Here is a 17948-nt window from a genome sequence, read left to right on the forward strand (position 1 = left end):
GGCTCCATCCTTTGAATGCTTACACTACAGTCGTCTGAAAAGGGAGATATTTTGAGTGGATTCAAAATTAATTGGATCACATGTATTTGAAGAAACAATTTAATGCCTGCTGCTTTATCTTAAAAAGGCATGCCAAATGGGCATTTCTGATGTTATTTAAAAGTGTTTTCTCCAAATGCATCTCCGGATTATTAACAGCGTGGGAAATGCAAGGAATGCTTGAAGGAGAAAACAGGCGTCCTCTATGTGAGTTTGCACCTATTTACTGTTTCAAATATGGCCACCTTGTGCAGGAAATACCCTTTTCTACTCTAAGGATCATATGAGTTTAATGTGCAATTGCACCTATGTCAAATCAAACAACAAATCACAGAGACTGCACACGTCGTTTTATATTTTTTATAGACTATTTTATTTTGTAATAATTATCAAAAAGGTTCGTACAGTTTGTATTAAAATATCAATTTGTAACTTAAATACCTTGTGATCCACCCATGTTTTAAGAACTTCTTAAAGAGGTTAATGTCCCATTTTAGGGAACGCCGTTGTGGCAGAGACCTAACGTTTCGGCCCAACAAAGAATCTTTGCCACCTCATACAAATATGTGGTTTAAAGAAGCCATCTGGTGTAGAAAATTTCTCTTTATCAAGTCGTTCATCACTAATAATCACCAACAACAGGAGTTCTAGATTGTTGCATTGTTTGATGTCAGCTTATTCTTGGAAAACTATTATGATATAATTCACGGATAGCCCTTTAAATATCTGTAGCCGTAGCCCTTCCAGACTAGAGAGCACTAACTTGCACATAACGAAGTCAATGACGCCCCAATTCAAGATATCTGAATGTCGCCTAGCAACTAATATTATTGCAAAAGATTCTTTTGTGAGCTTTATGTCCATTTCAAGCAACACTAAAACATCTGTAGTACAAAAAAAAAAGTAGAACAAAACATGTGGCATTCGATAAAATCTTTGAAATGATAAACGACATCCATATTGCTACCAAGAATAGCAGCTCACCTGTGATGTAAATGTAAATGTGGGTGTACTTGTAAAGCGCACTGCGACTCCATGTAGTATCCTGGCGCTGAAGACCACTGCGGAACCCGTCCTGGTTTTCCCTGTGAGATGTTGCCTTTCTGGGTATCTCCAAGGTGAAACCAGGGATCCCCGGCGTCTGTGGGGGGCCGTTGTAGAGATGAGGCAAGCTTAATGCCCAGAGTTGCCAAGTGTGTTCCCTGGTTAGAGTAGGCACCGAGGCGAGAATTATCGAGTCCGTTTTGACCCTGGTCCACAACCCTGCCACGTCGGGAATTGAACCCTGGTCCCGGGCCGTTTTCTGCTTACGGGTCTGCCGCCTCTAACCAGTGAGCCACACCACTCCACATAGTAGTAGTCTGGTTAATGTGTTCCTCATTGTGCCCTTGTCCCTGTCTTTCATGTCATGCTGACGCTGTTATGGAAAGCGCTCGCCACTGTGCAGTACATGTATATGGGTGAAAGTTTGATCTTAAAAGTAGCTGAAGGTGAACCTGAACTGTTATCAATATGCTTTTGTTAGGGTGCATATTCCTGATTTCATTGCACCCAGCAATCTCTGATAAAGGAACACTAGGGGGAGATTTACTAAGATGTTGCACTGTGTTTGCGTCACAAAAGTGACGCAAAACGGCGCAAATTCTTTTTTTTCCTAATTAACTTTAGCGCTGGAAATAACGTAAAAGTAATGCAAAGCAATGCATTGCGCTGCGTCGCATTACTTTGCTCAATGGGGCGTGCCAAGGGTGGTGTATGGGCGTCCCCATGCAACCACCCAAGGTTTTCACGCTAAACCCAAATTACTAAAAACAGTAGATTGAGTTTAGTGTGAGAAAACTGCATTCTTTTCAACTAGGAGCAAGGAAGGAGAAATGCTTCTCCTTCCTTTTCCGACTTTGCATACGTGCTAAACTGTGCAGTACGCATACAAAGTGGGAAAATCTTTCTCTCGTGTCTAGCATAGTATTTTGTACAGAAAGGGTACCCTTTCTGTACAAAACCTATGCTACACTCATGCACACACCCTAGCGCTACGGCAGTTGAAATCAGCGCTGGCGCAAGGGAAAGGGGAGGAGAGAGTCATATCTTTGAAGATATGGAGCGCCCCTGCTCCCTTCCTGTAGTGCAATGCAGCACAGTCTCGCGGGGGGCTGCGCTGCGTTCCCCTTAATAGATTGAAGACCTGCTCATTCCCTATAAATACTTGCATTGCAGGCAAAGTCAAGACAAGAAGGTAAGAGTTTACAAAATACTTTTACCTTATACAAAATGTCATATCCAAAGGGACATAAGCTTAAAACACTACATAAAATATTATAAATACTCTCTAAACAATCAATCAGAAATCCATGTGGTCTTTGTTTTTTATTGCAAGTAAAGGCCACAAAAATAAAAAGAAGAAAATAAGAAAGCATGCAGCCTAAACCTTGTGGCCACATCCTTGCAATGGAAAGGTAAAATTTAAAAAACAACCATTGCATATTATGTTAATTCAGAGGTTTAAAGATTACAAGCAGGCAGGTATTCTTGGAAATAGTAAGTCCCTTTTTAGATTTAACGTCTGGCACTATAAAATGTGATTCTTATGGGCTCAATACGTTGATAACTTTGTTCTACCTAAAGACATGGCTTAATCACAAAAGCATTTACAGAAAAAATACAAAAGGTTAAAGAAAAGGAACATTGACAAAGCGAACTATGGCCACCCAGGCCTGGCCGTTAAGGGCAGTTTTTTAGTCAGATTTACACCTGTGAAAAGAGAAGGTTTCATCGCTCACAGTACAAGAGATACGAGAGAACTAATGGCAAAGTTGGCTGCCCCCTTGCGCAATCTGCTGCAAGGAGTGGGCAGAATCAAAATATGAATAATGACAAATGTACAGCTCAATAGATTGCTGGTGGGGGGGCTGGAAATGCACCCAAATTCGTGGCAATTAAAAAAAAAAAGTTTTGGTCACAGGCTGTATGTAGTAGAGGCTTGCACAGGTAACGGAGCTGCTCAATATATTGGGAGTGCACTTTCTGTAAAGTGCTATGCACAGGTCCCATGAAGCTCCCACTATCGCGGTTATCCAATTTTTTTTTGTATTTGAAAAATGAGGGGGCCCTCTGGGCCTGCCCCACATGGTCCAATGAATCAATCAATCAAGTGTCTCGTACAGTGCGACTACTCACTCGTAAGGGACTCAAGGCGCTGGGGGAGGGGTAACATGCTGATCTGTTGAAGGCACTGTGGTTCAGTTGAAGAGCCAGGTCTGGAGGTCCTGCCTGAATTGGGGCAGTGACGGTGATTGTCTGAGGTGGAGACGCAGGGTGTTGCAGGCTTTTGATCTGAGGCAGGAGAAGGTTCTTCCTCCGGCGTGGTCTTGTGGGTTCGTGGGATGGTGGCCAAGGCCAGCAGGTCGAAGAAGAGGTCTCTGGTGGCTGAGTGAAATGAGAGGCCGTGGTTGAGGTACGCAGGTCCCACCTCATGTAGGGCTTTGTAGAAATGTGTGAGGAGCTTGAAGTTGATTCTTTCATTGACTGGAAGCCAGTGAAAGTCTTTCAAGTAGCGGGTGATGTGACTGTGGCAGGGTATATTGAGGATGAGTCTGGCAGAGGCGTTCTGAATGTTCTGCAGTTTCTTGAGGAGTTTCTGGGTGATGCCGGCGCAGATTGCATTGCCGTAGTCTAGTCTGCTGCTGATGAGTGCATGGGTGACCATCTTTCTGGAGTCGGTGGGGATCCACCTGAAGGTCTTTCGGAGCAGACGTAGCATGTAGAAGCAGGATGATAAGGCGGCATTGATCTGTCAGTTCATGGTGAGCGAGGAGTCCAGGATGATGCTGAGGTATTATGCATGGTCTGTGGGTGTGGGGGGGTTCCAAGTGCTGCAGGCCATGGAGAGGCATCCCAGGCAGAGAGGATGGAGTCCAGGATGATCACTTTGGTCTTGTCTGAGTTAAGCTTGAGGCAGCTGTCCTTTATCCAGGTAGTTACAGCCTTCATCCCGTCATGAAAGTTGTTCTTGACTACTGTGGGTTCGTGGGTGAGGGAGAGAATCAGCCTGGAGTTGTTGGCGTAGGAGACGACGTTGAGTCTGTGGTTGGCAGTGAGCGGGCCATGTAGATATTGAATAGAGTGGGGATCAGGGAGGAGCCGAGGCACTCTACAGCTCATCTCAGTGGGTTTGGTGTAGAATGGTGGAAGTCCGACTGTCTGTGTTCAGCTAGTGAGGAAGGAGCAGATCCATTTCAGGGCTTTGTCGCAGATACCGGCGGCATGGAGTCCTGTGCATAGGTTGCGGTGGGAGATGGTACTGAAGTCAGCCAAGAGTTCCAGGAGGATGAGGGCTGCAGTTTCGCCTCGGTGGTGGAGGGTGCAGATGTCATCTGTGGCAGAGAAGAGGCCAGTCGCAGTGCTGTGGTTGCTTCGGAAGCCGGATTGGGAGAGATCCAAGATGTGGTTCACTTCAATGAATTTGGAAAGTTGGGGGTTGATGGCCTTCTCAATGACCTTGGCCTGGGGGGGGGGAGCAGAGAAATAGTTCTGAAGTTCTTAAGGTCTGTTGGGTTGACAGAGGGTTTCTTCAACAAGGCGTTGATCTCTGCGTGTTTCCAGTCTTCTGGGAAGGTGGTGCAGTTGATGGATCAGTTGATGATGCGGCGGAGTTCGGGGGTGATGGAGGTTATGTTATGTGAATATGTGGTGCTGCCATGAGTCAGAGGATGCTCTGGAGTAGATGCTCTTCATTACCTTGAGGTTGTCATCAGCGGTAAGAGGAGTCCAGCTGAGTAGGGTCTGCTGGCATCCAGTGTTATTGGGTGCAGTGGTTTGCGGTAGGGTAAGAGGGTCTTCGTATCAAGGCAGTCAAAGCAATCACAGATCTCCTTAATCTTGCTTTGCAAGAAGGTGCTGAGGTTGTTGCAGAGGTCTTGGGAGGGTGGGATGCCTGCTGTTGCTGTGCTGGGTTTTGTGAATTCTTTGACCATGGTAAAATGTCTTTGCTAATGAATGTATTGATGCTGATCCTTTCTTGTAGGGCCACTTTCTTTGTTGTTCTAATGTGTTTGTGGTGTGTGGTGACATTGGTTTTGAAGGCTGAGTGGTCTCCCGGGGTCTTGCTTCTCCTCCATCTCTTATCAAGCTGTCTACAGGTGCATCTGGACTCATGAAGGACGGGGGAAGAACCAGCTGGCTTTCATGGAGTGTAACTTGCCCGGGACTTTCTTGAGGGGAGCCAGTGTGTCAGGGCAGTTGGAGATCCATCGGTGGAAGTTGCATGCTGAGGTATTAGCATCTGCAGAAGTCATGGTGGGATTTTGCTGAGAGAGTTGGTGAGCTGTTCTTCTGTGATCTTGTTCTAACTTCTCTGAGGATAGCAGTGGACATGGTGCTGTATGGTGCGTTTGGTGAAGGAGAAGTAGACGCAGCAGTGGTCTGTCCAAAGGAGCTTGGAGATGTGGCTGAAGGTGATGTTGTCACTGGTAGAGAGATGGGGTGGACTGTGTGTCCTGCTGAGTGGGTGACCAGTTGCTTGAGTTCAACGGAGGAGTCTCCAGCAGGGATGAGGTGTTCTTGTCAATGGGGTTGTCCAGGTGAAAGTTGAGGTCGCAGAGGAGGATGTAGTCTGTGGAGGCGAAAGCATGGGGTGTGATGAAGTTGATGATGGAGTCGCTGAAGGGTGGACAGGGTCCGGGGGTCTGTAGATGAGGGTGACATGGAGGGTGGTGTTTGGGGTGGTCTGGACCTCGAAGTGGAGGTTCTCCTTGTTGGTCAAGTGGTCGTCCGTGTGGGTGGTGAGGCGGAGGATTCTTTTGTGTACCATGGTGATGCCTCCACCCGATTTGTTGATGTGGTCCTTGTGAATGATCTCGTAGCCACCCGGCAAGGCGGTTGTGATGTTTAAGGGGTCAGACTACCCCCATGGTCCCAGAATCTCCTACTGTTCTTGTTTGGGTATGGTTTCATCATAATAGACTTGAGTCCGCAAAAACATAAAAGTACTGATAAAATAAGTCCAATACATGTAATTTTTTGATGTGCATGCAACATCTAGCAGTAAATAAATGTGCGTAATGAAAGTTTCATTATACAGACACACAATGAATGGAATACTAGCGGAGGGACTACCAAGGCTGTAGAGTGTTTAGGGATATAATATACCCCTCATCATGGCCTGCATAGCCAGTCGAGACCTTTATCAGTAGCTACCCATAGTGGTGTACAGGAGGAAGCGCAAAGGAAGCGGGCCAAATGGCAAAAGGACCTATTTGGGTTTGTATGCTAAGTAAATCACCACATAGGGCCACAAGGCCTGTTATGATTGGGTCATAGCATTTGATCTTATAAACCAGCTTTGATGTAAAAATGTAGTAACCACACAACCATACATTTCAGTGGTATCTGCATGCAGAAACCTGTGTGCCTACAAACTGGAATTATTCATCATTTGCTTGGTTCATCATAACCCGGGCAAAAGAAAAATAAGTGTGTAAGGGATTCATCAGCTTTGAGGCAAACTGGGGAATCAATGCTATGCTCATTAGTGCCCTTCCATTTTTTGGTGGAACTCTTGACAGGAAGGATTTCATAGTGAAACTTTATGTATAGCTGTTTGGCTAAAGGGACCGTAATATAGTCCAGAAAATCCTCAAATCTGCTACATTTTTTAATATCTATAAAACCTGAGGTAATAGAAACCAAATTTGGTCTTCTCACTTCCGAAGTCCAAGTGTGCTCCCATTAGGCTTCTTTCAGTTGTGCTCTGCTTAAAGGAACTGATTGGGGCTCTGTGCCGCAGTACTCATCAAGAGCCAGAGATATAAGAGAGGCCTTTAGGCTCGCTACCCACTTAATTTTCCTGCCCTTGTCCAAATCAACAATTTTCCTAAAGGCACATAGGTAGTATTCCAGGGCTGGGGCGTTTCTTCAGTCTCCGCCAGTATAAGATGGGATGTAACTTGACCCTGTTCATGATTGGGTTCATGCCCATGTCTTACATAAAAAGCAGCGTGGGGATACTCAGGGAGAGCTCCAGTAGGGAATCTTAAGAATTTATTTTCAGCAGTTGCCAATGGTGTGATCCCAGTGGAACCCCAAAGCTCGGCTCCATGTAGAATGCTTGCTACTGCCTTTATCAGCTAGATATTGAGGGCTGGGGATATCTGTCTAGTGTATGAGGAGTTAGAAAGGTTGCACAAACAAGATGCATGTTAACCCTTTCGCTGCGGCGGCAATTCCGCCGCAGTGCTAGGGGGGTGGGGGGCCGCGCGGCGCTCCCGTGCTCGTGATGCAACTGCTCTGTCACGAGCCTCGGGTGCGCTGTGCTGATGACGGAGCGGTTCCGTCACGGCCCCGCCCGCTCAACAGAACGTCCAACGCAGGCATGGAATCCTAGCCGCGCAGGTGCGCCGAGCGGGCCGTGACGGGACCGCTCCGTCATCAGCACAGCGCGTCCGTGGCTGGTGACGGAGCGGTTCCGTCACCAGCATGGGAGGGCTTAATACATGTTTAGGCCACTCTTCCTAATTTGGGGAGACCTTAACATGTTGGAAGTCAATCTAATGCCCAGACAATTGAAATCGTCCACCCTCTACAGGCACTGACCAATGATTTTGATAGATCCTCTGAATTGTTTGGTTGGGTTTATACACATTAACTTAGTTTTCCCCCATCTTAACAAAAAGCAGCAAATTTATCCCTCAGGGTCTGAAGACCTAACATAGTCTTGGAGACTAACAGAGTGTCATACGCAAAAAGGAGTATTGATGTTTTATAACCTGCGATCACTGGACCATCAATCCTGCTCTATACCATTTCTGCCGCTACTTCATTCAGGTACAAGGCAAACAGGATAGGCGCAAGCACACACCCCTGTCTCACCTCCCTCTCAACTCTAATGCACTCTGTGAGCTCACCTTGCTGCCCCTAGCTCACTTGTGCATATGTCTAAATGTAGGTGGATTAAAATGTCAAGTATTGATAGGGGGGGGTCCACATCTGACTTAGCGTCTCTCAGAGCTTGCAACGGGGGACTAAGCCAACAGCAGTTTTCAAATCCACAAAGATTACATGTAAGTGGGCTTTCTGGATGACCATAGTTTTCCAGAGTATAGACAGAGATATGAACACCTGGTCTATGGTGCTGTCACGTTTTCTGAACCCAGCTTGCAGGTCCGACAAAACAGCTACATCTTCGATCCAAGTTTCTAGGGCGATTAGAATCCGCCTACAGGACATCTTTTGTGATACATCTATAATACTGATTGGTCTATAGTTCAGAAGTGAGTCTTTTGGGTCCTTTTTGTGGATAGGTATGATTTCCACTGCTTTCCAGGAGGAGGGGATCTGAGCACCTTCTGCTATTGAATTTTCAAGTTTGTTAAAATATAAGGTCCATCTAGCTATGTCAGCTTTAAAGAGATCCCCTGGTATCCCTTCCGGTCCTACCACTTTGTTTGGCATGATATTATTGATGGCGGTCCTAGTGGCTGCAAGGTCTATAAATATTTCAGGTTTGGTTGGGAGCACCTTATCTCTATCCAGCCATGAGTGTCAGAGGGATCCTCTCCTGCTGTGTCGTATAGGTCAGAGACGTGTTTCCACCATACATTGGGCTGAATAAAATTGTTTAAAATTGTATTTCTACACTGGCCTCCATCGGCCACTAACATCCAGAATTTTTTTCGCATTCTTATTTCTTTATGTTGTCAGATATTTGATACCAATGTTTGGAATCCCAGGCCTGGCAAGCCTACACCTAGGTTGTTTTCTATTGTGCCCTATTTAGCCTTCTAAGATCACCTATGTGGGGTTTTAAGCGCATTAAGCACTTTGGTTATTACATCCCTGCACTCTTTATTGCACCATGAGGAACTTTGTTTGGTATAGGAATGGGCCTTCCTGGCATCTTGGTGAAAACATTCGCTCACTTCATGGAAAAGAGCACTATGGATATCAGGGATGACAAGGTTTCTGGTCTCGATATTGTCTAGACCGTCTATGTTCTCTAGGGAAATGTTTAGTGCCCTTTTTGTAGACGTCAGGTTATCAGGTTTAAAGGGCACTCTACCCCAGTTCAGAGTGCCCCAATTGTTGTCTGACCTTATATCCCTACTTAATGATTTTGGGGCAGCTTCCAAGCGTGCTATAAAATCCCCCACTGAACAGTGTAAGGCATTATGGTCACAATATTGCATTTCAATCACCGTCATATCTTTTACAAACCTCCACAAGGGCAAAGCGACAAAGACATAATCTATTCTATTAGAGTGTCCTGGGCGGTTAAATGTATGGCTTGGGGGTCAGATCTCATGTAGCCATTGCAGGCCCTAAGCTCATAAAGCAAAGACAAGGACATCAATTGGTATGCCGTATCGGTGCGCTGCTTCACTGGAGGGATGGCTATGGCAGGGATACCCCAGTCACCATTCTCTGCCTCCTTAGGGGACTCACCATTAGAGTCTAGTGGTGCAAACGTTGTGTTAAAATACCCTGCAACAATCAGGGGATCGTGTGTGTCGAAGTATCCTTGGTGTGACATAAACTGCTTCAGGGTAGGGGTTTCCCTAGTGCTTCTCATCGCTCTATTGTAAATATTATACACCACTGCACTACACTAAACCCTAAAACACTATCCCCAGCACTACCCCTTACCCCTCCCAACCGTAGCGACTCCCTTAAACCTTAAAACACTACCCCAGCACGACTCCCTACACTACCCAAACACCACTGCACTACCTTACACCCTAAATCTACCCTAGCACGACCGCCTACACTACCCAAACACCACTGCACTACCCTAAAACCTAAAACACTACCACTAGCATGACCCCCTACACTACTCAACCTTGCTCACGGGACTGATGATAACCAGTTCCGTGAGCAAGGTCTCCGTACAGACCGAAACGCGTAGGGTTGTTGCTGGTCGCTGTTAATAAAGAGTGAAATTGAAACTGGATATATTATTTGGACATCGTTTTATTATTTACTGGAGAGTGCGCGAGGAAAACACGCCCCACGGGGGAAAGAAACGCGTCTGTTCGGCATTTTTCACCCTGCACTTTATGATTTAATAAAAGCAGCAAACATCTAAAGACTGGCTTTGGCGTATTTCTGTGTCCACGCGCTGGATTCTGCGCTTGGAACGTTGGCGCGGTTACCGGCTGGATTGTAATATATATATATATATATATATATTACCTACTGGCGGTCGCCAGTAGGTATATATAGTTAGGATTTTTTCTCTATGGGTTTTTTGAAAATTCTATGTCTAATAACTTTGGCGTTTGTGGACGGAATTGGCTGAAATTTTCAGGAAAATGGCACATTTTGTTTCTGAGCAGCCCTTGAAAATTTGGGGGGGGTTCGTCCAGTGGGGGCCGAGAAAAAAGGGGGTCCCAAAACGCGTTTTTCCCATGTTAATTTCCATAGGGCGGTTGGCCTCACTTTTAGCCCGAACGGCTGAATGGATTTGCACGAAACTTGGCAAAATTGTAGGGACTGGTAGCCCGATGTGCCTTTTGTAGGTCTCAATATATGTGCTCCAGTGGATTTTGAGAAATTAACGTTTAAAAAAAGATATATATCTGTAACAGCGGACTGGGCAGCGGCCCAGGACGCGTACTTTTCGCGCAACGGAGCTTTGTGAAGCGAAGCTGATTGGTTCTCCGGCGTCTGTCAACATTCCAAACAGTCCGTAGCGGCCGCCATATTGTCTCTCGGTAGGATCGAGAGACAAGAGGAGGTCAAAACAAAGGGGGAAATAACTATAAGGGGGCATAGTAGATCCTCGCTGACCCCCTAGGTTTGATGTGGAGGTTTTAAAAGGGCCCCGCGGGGCAAAAAAAAAAAATAATAATAATAATCGAACGGCTGAATGGATTTGCACGAAACTTGGCAAAATTGTAGGGACTGGTAGCCCGATGTGCCTTTGCTAGGTCTCAATATATGTGCTTCAGTGGATTTTGAGAAATTAACGTTCAAAAAAAGATATATATCTGTAACAGCGCACCGCTTCGCGTACTTTTCGCGTTACGGAGCTTTGCGAAGCGAAGCTGATTGGCTCTCCGGTGTCTGTAAACATTCCAAACAGTACGTAGCGGCCGCCATCTTGTCTCTCGGTAGGATCGAGAGACAAGAGGAGGCCAAAGCGAAGGGGCAAATGACCATAAGGGGGCATAGTAGATCCTCGCTGACCCCCTAGGTTTGATGTGGAGGTTTTAAAAGGGCCCCGCGGGGCAAAAAAAAAAAATAATAATAATAATCGAACGGCTGAATGGATTTGCACGAAACTTGGTAAAATATTAGGGACTGGTAGCCCGATGTGCCTTTGCTATGTCTCAATATATGTGCTTCAGTGCATTTTGAGAAATTAACGTTCAAAAACAAGATATATATCTGTAACAGCGCTCCGCTTCGCGGAGATAAAATTATATCTGTATTACCTAGCTGTTGCTAACACCAGTTAGCGACGGCTAGTAGGAGATAGCGACCATCTTGGGTCCCACTTTGCATGTGAGTGATATTTATCACTAATGACATGCAAAGTGGGCATGCCAAGATGTTAGCGACTGGAAACAGTCGCTAACATCGCTATCTCCTAGGGACTGGTAGCCCGATGTGCCTTTGCTATGTCTCAATATATGTGCTTCAGTGCATTTTGAGAAATTAACGTTCAAAAACAAGATATATATCTGTAACAGCGCTCCGCTTCGCGGAGATAAAATTATATCTGTATTACCTAGCTGTTGCTAACACCAGTTAGCGACGGCTAGTAGGAGATAGCGACCATCTTGGGTCCCACTTTCCATGTGAGTGATATTTATCACTAATGACATGCAAAGTGGGCATGCCAAGATGTTAGCGACTGGAAACAGTCGCTAACATCGCTATCTCCTATTATCAACTTTTGGAAATATTCGAGATAAGCGCGAATATCTCCAAAAAGTAACAGCTGCCCTGAGCAGTTCTTAGCCATGTTATCCAATGGGAGGTGGATAACATGGCTAAGAGCATTAGCTCGGTAATGCATGAATATCGCTGAGTTTTCAGCGATATTAATGCATTGCGGTCGTTTTTTATCGTATTTGCGATAAACCTTGATAATAGCAAGGTTTATCTGCGATAATTTCTGACGGTAAAAAAATCTTTGCAATGCATCGTTAGGGATAAATATCGCTTAACTTTGGTAATATGCCCCAACGTCTGTTAATGTTCGATTCGAAGGAAATCAGGAATTGTTGAAAAACATTGTGTGCGCCATCTTGTCTTTTTTCAAATGCCACACTTTTGTCGTGCACGGCAGCCATTTTAGATGCCTTGACCAGACCCACTCTGTGCACGCTGTCGATCCTTAGCATGGCTCCCCACCCTCGCAAGCATCTCACCCAGGCAGTGGTCACCCCCGCTCTCTGTCTTATGCATGGGTAATAAACCTCCCCCCATCTGCGCTGCTCTTCCCTGAGAATCACACCCTGTGCCCGCCCGACACCTCCCTTTCGCCCTATTCACTACCGCACCCTCTGACACTCCTTTTCCTCTGTGTCCGATTGTCCAGGCCGGTCCTAGGCTATCAGCTAGCCCTGCAGATGTAGTTTATGGCCACAGCTGTAAAGAATCACCCCTCTTCAAAGGAGTTATAGTAGATCAAGGCCCACACTCGATGAGATCCGTCACAGCAGAAGCGTTGCTATTATCTGAAAACCATCCTGTATTGTGATTGGGGAGGGGACCGAGCGTGAAGCGGAAGATTCCAGGGATGACTCTTTGTACATCAAAGTTTTTACAATTATGTGTCACATTAAAAATATATAGCACTCCGACAAAGTAGTAAGATTATAAAACTTTAATAATTTATAAATATATACAAGAAAACAAAAATAGTAATAACATATAAACATTTTTAGGGAAAAACAACGAAGTAGCGGTCGGCTGTGCGAATAGTCCCAACGCAGCACAACGTCCAGATTTCCGGCGTGGGGCGTCGCGGGGGGTGGGTCATCAGTAGCAAACTGTTGTGCGAATAGTTCCAAGGCAGCAGAACGCGCCGAAATCTAGATGACACGAAAGTGATGTCTAGTAAGTTGCCACCCAGCAAATCACGGCGTGGGGCGTCGCGGGGGGTGGGTCATCAGTAGCAAACTGTTGTGCGAATAGTTCCAAGGCAGCAGAACGATGGCACCAAGGTGATGTCCAGTAAGTTGCCGCACTGGTTTTGGTATCCTACAATGCTGCTCCGAATAACGGCGTGGGGCGCCCCGGGGGAGGCGGCGTGAACGGGCCTCTCCAGGTGGAGTCTCATCTGTTTTAGTGGGGCGCCCCTTTACCGTTTCAGTTGCCATTCCGTCCGCTTTTGGTCCACTGTGTCAAAATCCGCCATTCAGCTGAGTTGCGCCCACTCTTGTGGTGCAGCGATAGGCGGCTGCCACAGGACTCTCAAAATGGCGGCAGGCTCTTTCCTTTTTGGGCGTGGTCCACTGAAATGGCCCTGGGACACCTTGGAAATCGGACGCTTGTCTGCTAGGTCTTGGACCCCATTCTCGAAAGCGTCCCCTCCGCCTTGAGAATTCATCAAAAGTTTTGGGGGCCCCGACTCCTGCAGGCTTCTGGTGGGGAGCGGCTGCCATGATTGCTCGCGGAATGACCACGACGGAGCTACGAGATGGTGGTGCTCTCATGCTGACGCCAGTTTAGTCTGAAACATCCAGAAACGAGGTGGGGCTTTCATCGTTTGGGGGAAAAAAAAAGTTTTCATCCAATGAAAAGTGTTGTTTTTAGGTCATATGATCAAGCCTTCCATCATTAGGAAACCAAAAGTAAAATGAACCAATGAAAAGTTTTATAAACAAGTCACATGACCTGTTATGCGGCATAGGGTATAAAATGCGGAGAAAATACGTTGGCACGTGAGGCGGCGTCAGTAGCGGACCGATGTGCGAATAGGCCGAAGGCAATACAACGCGCCAAGATCCGGATGGCACCGAGGTGGTGTCCAGCAAGTTGCAGCACTGGTGTGGCCATCCTACAATGCTGAAAGTCGGCGTGGGGCGCCCCGTTGGCCTGTGAGTTTGCGTCAGTAGCGGACCGATGTGCGAATAGGCCGAAGGCAGCACAACGCGCCAAGATCCGGATGGCACCGAGGTGGTGTCTAGTAAGTTGTCGCACTTCTGTGGCCATCCTACAATGTTGAAAGTCGGCGTGGGGCGCCCCGTTGGCCTGTGAGATGGCGTCAGTAGCGGACCGATGTGCGAATGGGGCCAAAGGCAGCGCAACAATATTTTCTGACTGACACCACAAGGCGCTGAGATGCCAAGATCCGGATGGCACCGAGGTGATGTCTAAGTTGCGGACTGATGTGCGAATGGGGCCAAAGGCAGCGTAACAATATTTTTTGTATGGAAGATACCACTAGGCGTTGAGATGCCAAGATTCGGATGGCACTGAGGTGATGTCTAGCAAGTTGGTGTGGTCATCCTACAATGCTGAAACTCGGCGTGGGTCGCCCCATTAGCCTGTGAGATGGCGTCAGTAGCGGACCGATGTGCGAATAGGCCGAAGGCAGCACAACGCGCCAAGATCCGGATGTCACCGTGGTGGTTTCATAGTTGAGAGGCACTTCATCTGCAGTGGGGCGCCGAGATCCGGATGGCACCGAGGTGATGTCTAGCAAGTTGCTGTACTGGTGTGGTCATCCTACAATGCTGAACCTCGGCGTGGGTCGCCCCATTAGCCTGTGAGATGGCGTCAGTAGCGGACCGATGTGCGAATAGGCCGAAGGCAGCACAACGCGCCAAGATCCGGATGTCACCGTGGTGGTTTCATAGTTGAGAGGCACTTCATCTGCAGTGGGGCGCCGAGATCCGGATGGCACCGAGGTGATGTCTAGCAAGTTGCTGTACTGGTGTGGTTATTCTACAATGCTGAAACTCGGCGTGGGGCGCCCCATTAGCCTGTGAGATGGCGTCAGTAGCGGACCGATGTGCGAATGGGGCCAAAGGCAGCGCAACAATATTTTCTGAAGAGAAGACACCAAAAGGTGCTGACATTCCAAGATCCGGATGGCACCGAGGTGGTGTCTAGCAAGCTATGCAGTTGAGTTGTGTGCGCACTTGCGGCGAATAGGTCGAAGGCAGCATAACAATGTTTTCTGAATAGGAGACACCACAAGGCGTTGAGATTCGGTTACCACCGAGGTGATGTCTAGCAAGTTGCCGCACTGGTGTGGCCATCCTACAATACTGCTCCGAATAACGGCGTGGGGTGCCCGAAGGGGGGGGGAGCCGGCGTGAATGGGCCTTCCTAGGTGGAGGCTCGTCTGCTGTAGTGGGGCGCCCCTTTACCGTTTCAGTTGCCATTCAGCTGAGTTTCGGCTGCTCTTGATGCTACAGCAACAGGCGGCTGCAAGAGGACTCTCAAAATGGCGGCCTGTTCTTTGGATTTGGGCCTGGTCCACTAAAATGGCCCTGGGACACCTTAGAACTCGGACGCTCGATTTTTTTTTCCTTTCCTGTACATGCAAAAAAAGGTAAATGCCCGGTACGTTACACGCTTCATCTGCCACGATGAACTCTCCAGAGGAACCGAAAAAAAATATAGTTGTGGTAACTATACCATGCATCGTCATATGGAGAGGTGGCACCAATTAATTATAGTGCTGCATAAAAGAGAGATTTGGAGGAGAACCCCTGACCTGCTAGTACATTCATCAAAGAAGTGGCACTGAGAGCTTCAGAGGCAAGGGAAACGGTCCCAAATATTTAGAAGAACTTTGGAAAGATTAAAATGACATGTTTAGATTGTGGCAAATTAATTTCATGTGGACAGATGAGTGTTACTCTAATAAATACAGCATATGAACATCATCATAGTCGATGGTTGGTAGAGACATTTTGACTATATCCTGGACCTGCCCGTCCTCGCCCAAAATGGCGCCGGAATAAATGGGACTCGTAACTCCTTGTTGTGTACTGGTTGCAGAACCTTGAAATCACGAGATACGTATGCAGTTTTGAAGCACATGGCGGGCGGGGACGAGAATTGATTGAATATTTCGACATCCCTATTGATATTAAGTTCTGATGTGTTATTGATTACTGTACTATTGAAAGTTCGAATTAACGTCACCCATGGTACTTGCCCGCAAATGTATATCTAGATAATTTTATTGTAACTGGCCCTGTCGTATTTTAATTATAAAATGTACGTCCACCGATTCCGTAACTGTTAGACACCTTAGTTCTTGCAACCTAATGGCCCGCCCGTTACGTTCCTCTACAGTGTAAATGTCTATTCATCATATACGATTACAGTTTGCTCTGTGGCAGGCCCACGTGGTTATAGGCTCGTATTTGTATAATGAAATTTTCACAATAAAGGTTTTTAAAAGAAAACATGGTAGTAGTATATACATTGGTAAAGTTTTTAATAATAGTGACTGTTTTAGAATCATTAAAAGGCAAGTGAAATAAAGCAGACCAATTACATGAAGGGTAAAAGGTATAATACGAAGGAACGCAGTAAAGATAAATGGTCAAGGGCTGTTGTGTTTTCTATTCCTGCAACATAAAGTGATCGATAAGAATCTCATATTCAGGCGTATCGGCGACTAAGACAGCAGGTCGACCCTCTTTTGCTCAACGGCTCCGTCATGGGACGAAGAAACGCTCTTTTTCTCGAAAAAAGAATATATTTTACTTGCAGGACAGTTGTAAAATTTCTGGGAAAGTACATTAGCCTGGAACATTATAACATATATTTAAGAAAAAATAATGTTCGGAAGTAATGAAAAGCGTAATTTTTAGGTCATATGACCAAGCCTTTCATCATTACAATAAGAAAAGTAAAATGAACCAATGAAAAGTTTTATTAACAAGTCACATGACTTGTTATGCTTACGTTACGCGCTGCGCGCCCCGGATGACTTCCGGATGCGCTAACGCGGCGCGTCATATGACGCATTACGCGACAACGCAGGTACAGAATATAGTCAAAATGTCTCCACCAACCAGCGGTCGGAACACAACCCCTTTCAGCAGGCTAAATAGTTCTGTTAAATGACAACAGAAGGGACAGGCAACAAGAACCATCAGTCAAAGAGGGGAGGGCTAGTTCTTCTCTACCGGGTTACATTGGGGCGCTACCGGAACTGATCGAATTGGTAGTCTACAGTGTTTCTGGATGTTTCAGACTGAAGCTGGGGTTAGCATGAGAGCAGCACAATTTCGTAGCTCCGTCGTGGTCATTCCGCAACCAATCATGGCAGCCGTTCTTTATCGTTATTTTGGGCGGGGTGGGTGGCGGAGCCGAGCTGTTTTGCAGCCATCATTGTGTGGAGTTCAGTTCATCTCACTAGTTTTGTATTTGTCATGAGGGGTTGTTCCTAATGTTTCTATTTTAGCGAGGTCAAAAAGAGATCCCATTAGTGGCCTACTGATTTTGCTCGATTCCTTTTCTTTTTTTTTACACGATTTTTCGTTATCTGCAAAGACTAAACAGAGTATTGCGACTCTGTGTTTGTTTGTAAATAGAGAATGAACCAAAGAGAACTAATTCTAAAACAGTAAATACTTGGATAACAATCAATCAAATGGAGAGAGAAGCAGGCACGACGGATTACAATGGGGGCAAAGGCCTGCGTTAACTACCTTTCACTATCTGCAAAGAGAGAGTACTCCTAATAGAAATGAGGGGGGGGGGCACCATTCAAAGCAGATCAGTGTGCATAAACACGAAAATGTTTTCACTTACCACGTACTTGACATTCGACAGCTTATGATATTTGCTATTAAAAAACCATTGAAATTCACTGAAAAAACCATAGGTTATAGACCATATATAGTTAGGAATTAGCATTTACAAAACCTTGAAAATTCACTGAAAAAACCATAGGTTATAGACCATATATAGTTAGGAATTAGCATTTAAAA

The 17948-nt window shown here is 46.2% G+C and overlaps 1 protein-coding gene across 1 annotated transcript in view; it reads right to left on the bottom strand.

The window, feature by feature from the left end:
• The window catches only part of JAKMIP3 (Janus kinase and microtubule interacting protein 3), a 771326-nt gene that overhangs the window by 598926 nt on the left and 154452 nt on the right, over window positions 1-17948 (bottom strand). The window lies entirely within an intron of this gene.

This window comes from Lissotriton helveticus, chromosome 5_1 (genome assembly GCF_964261635.1).
Source record: "Lissotriton helveticus chromosome 5_1, aLisHel1.1, whole genome shotgun sequence".
NCBI lineage: Eukaryota > Metazoa > Chordata > Amphibia > Caudata > Salamandridae > Lissotriton > Lissotriton helveticus.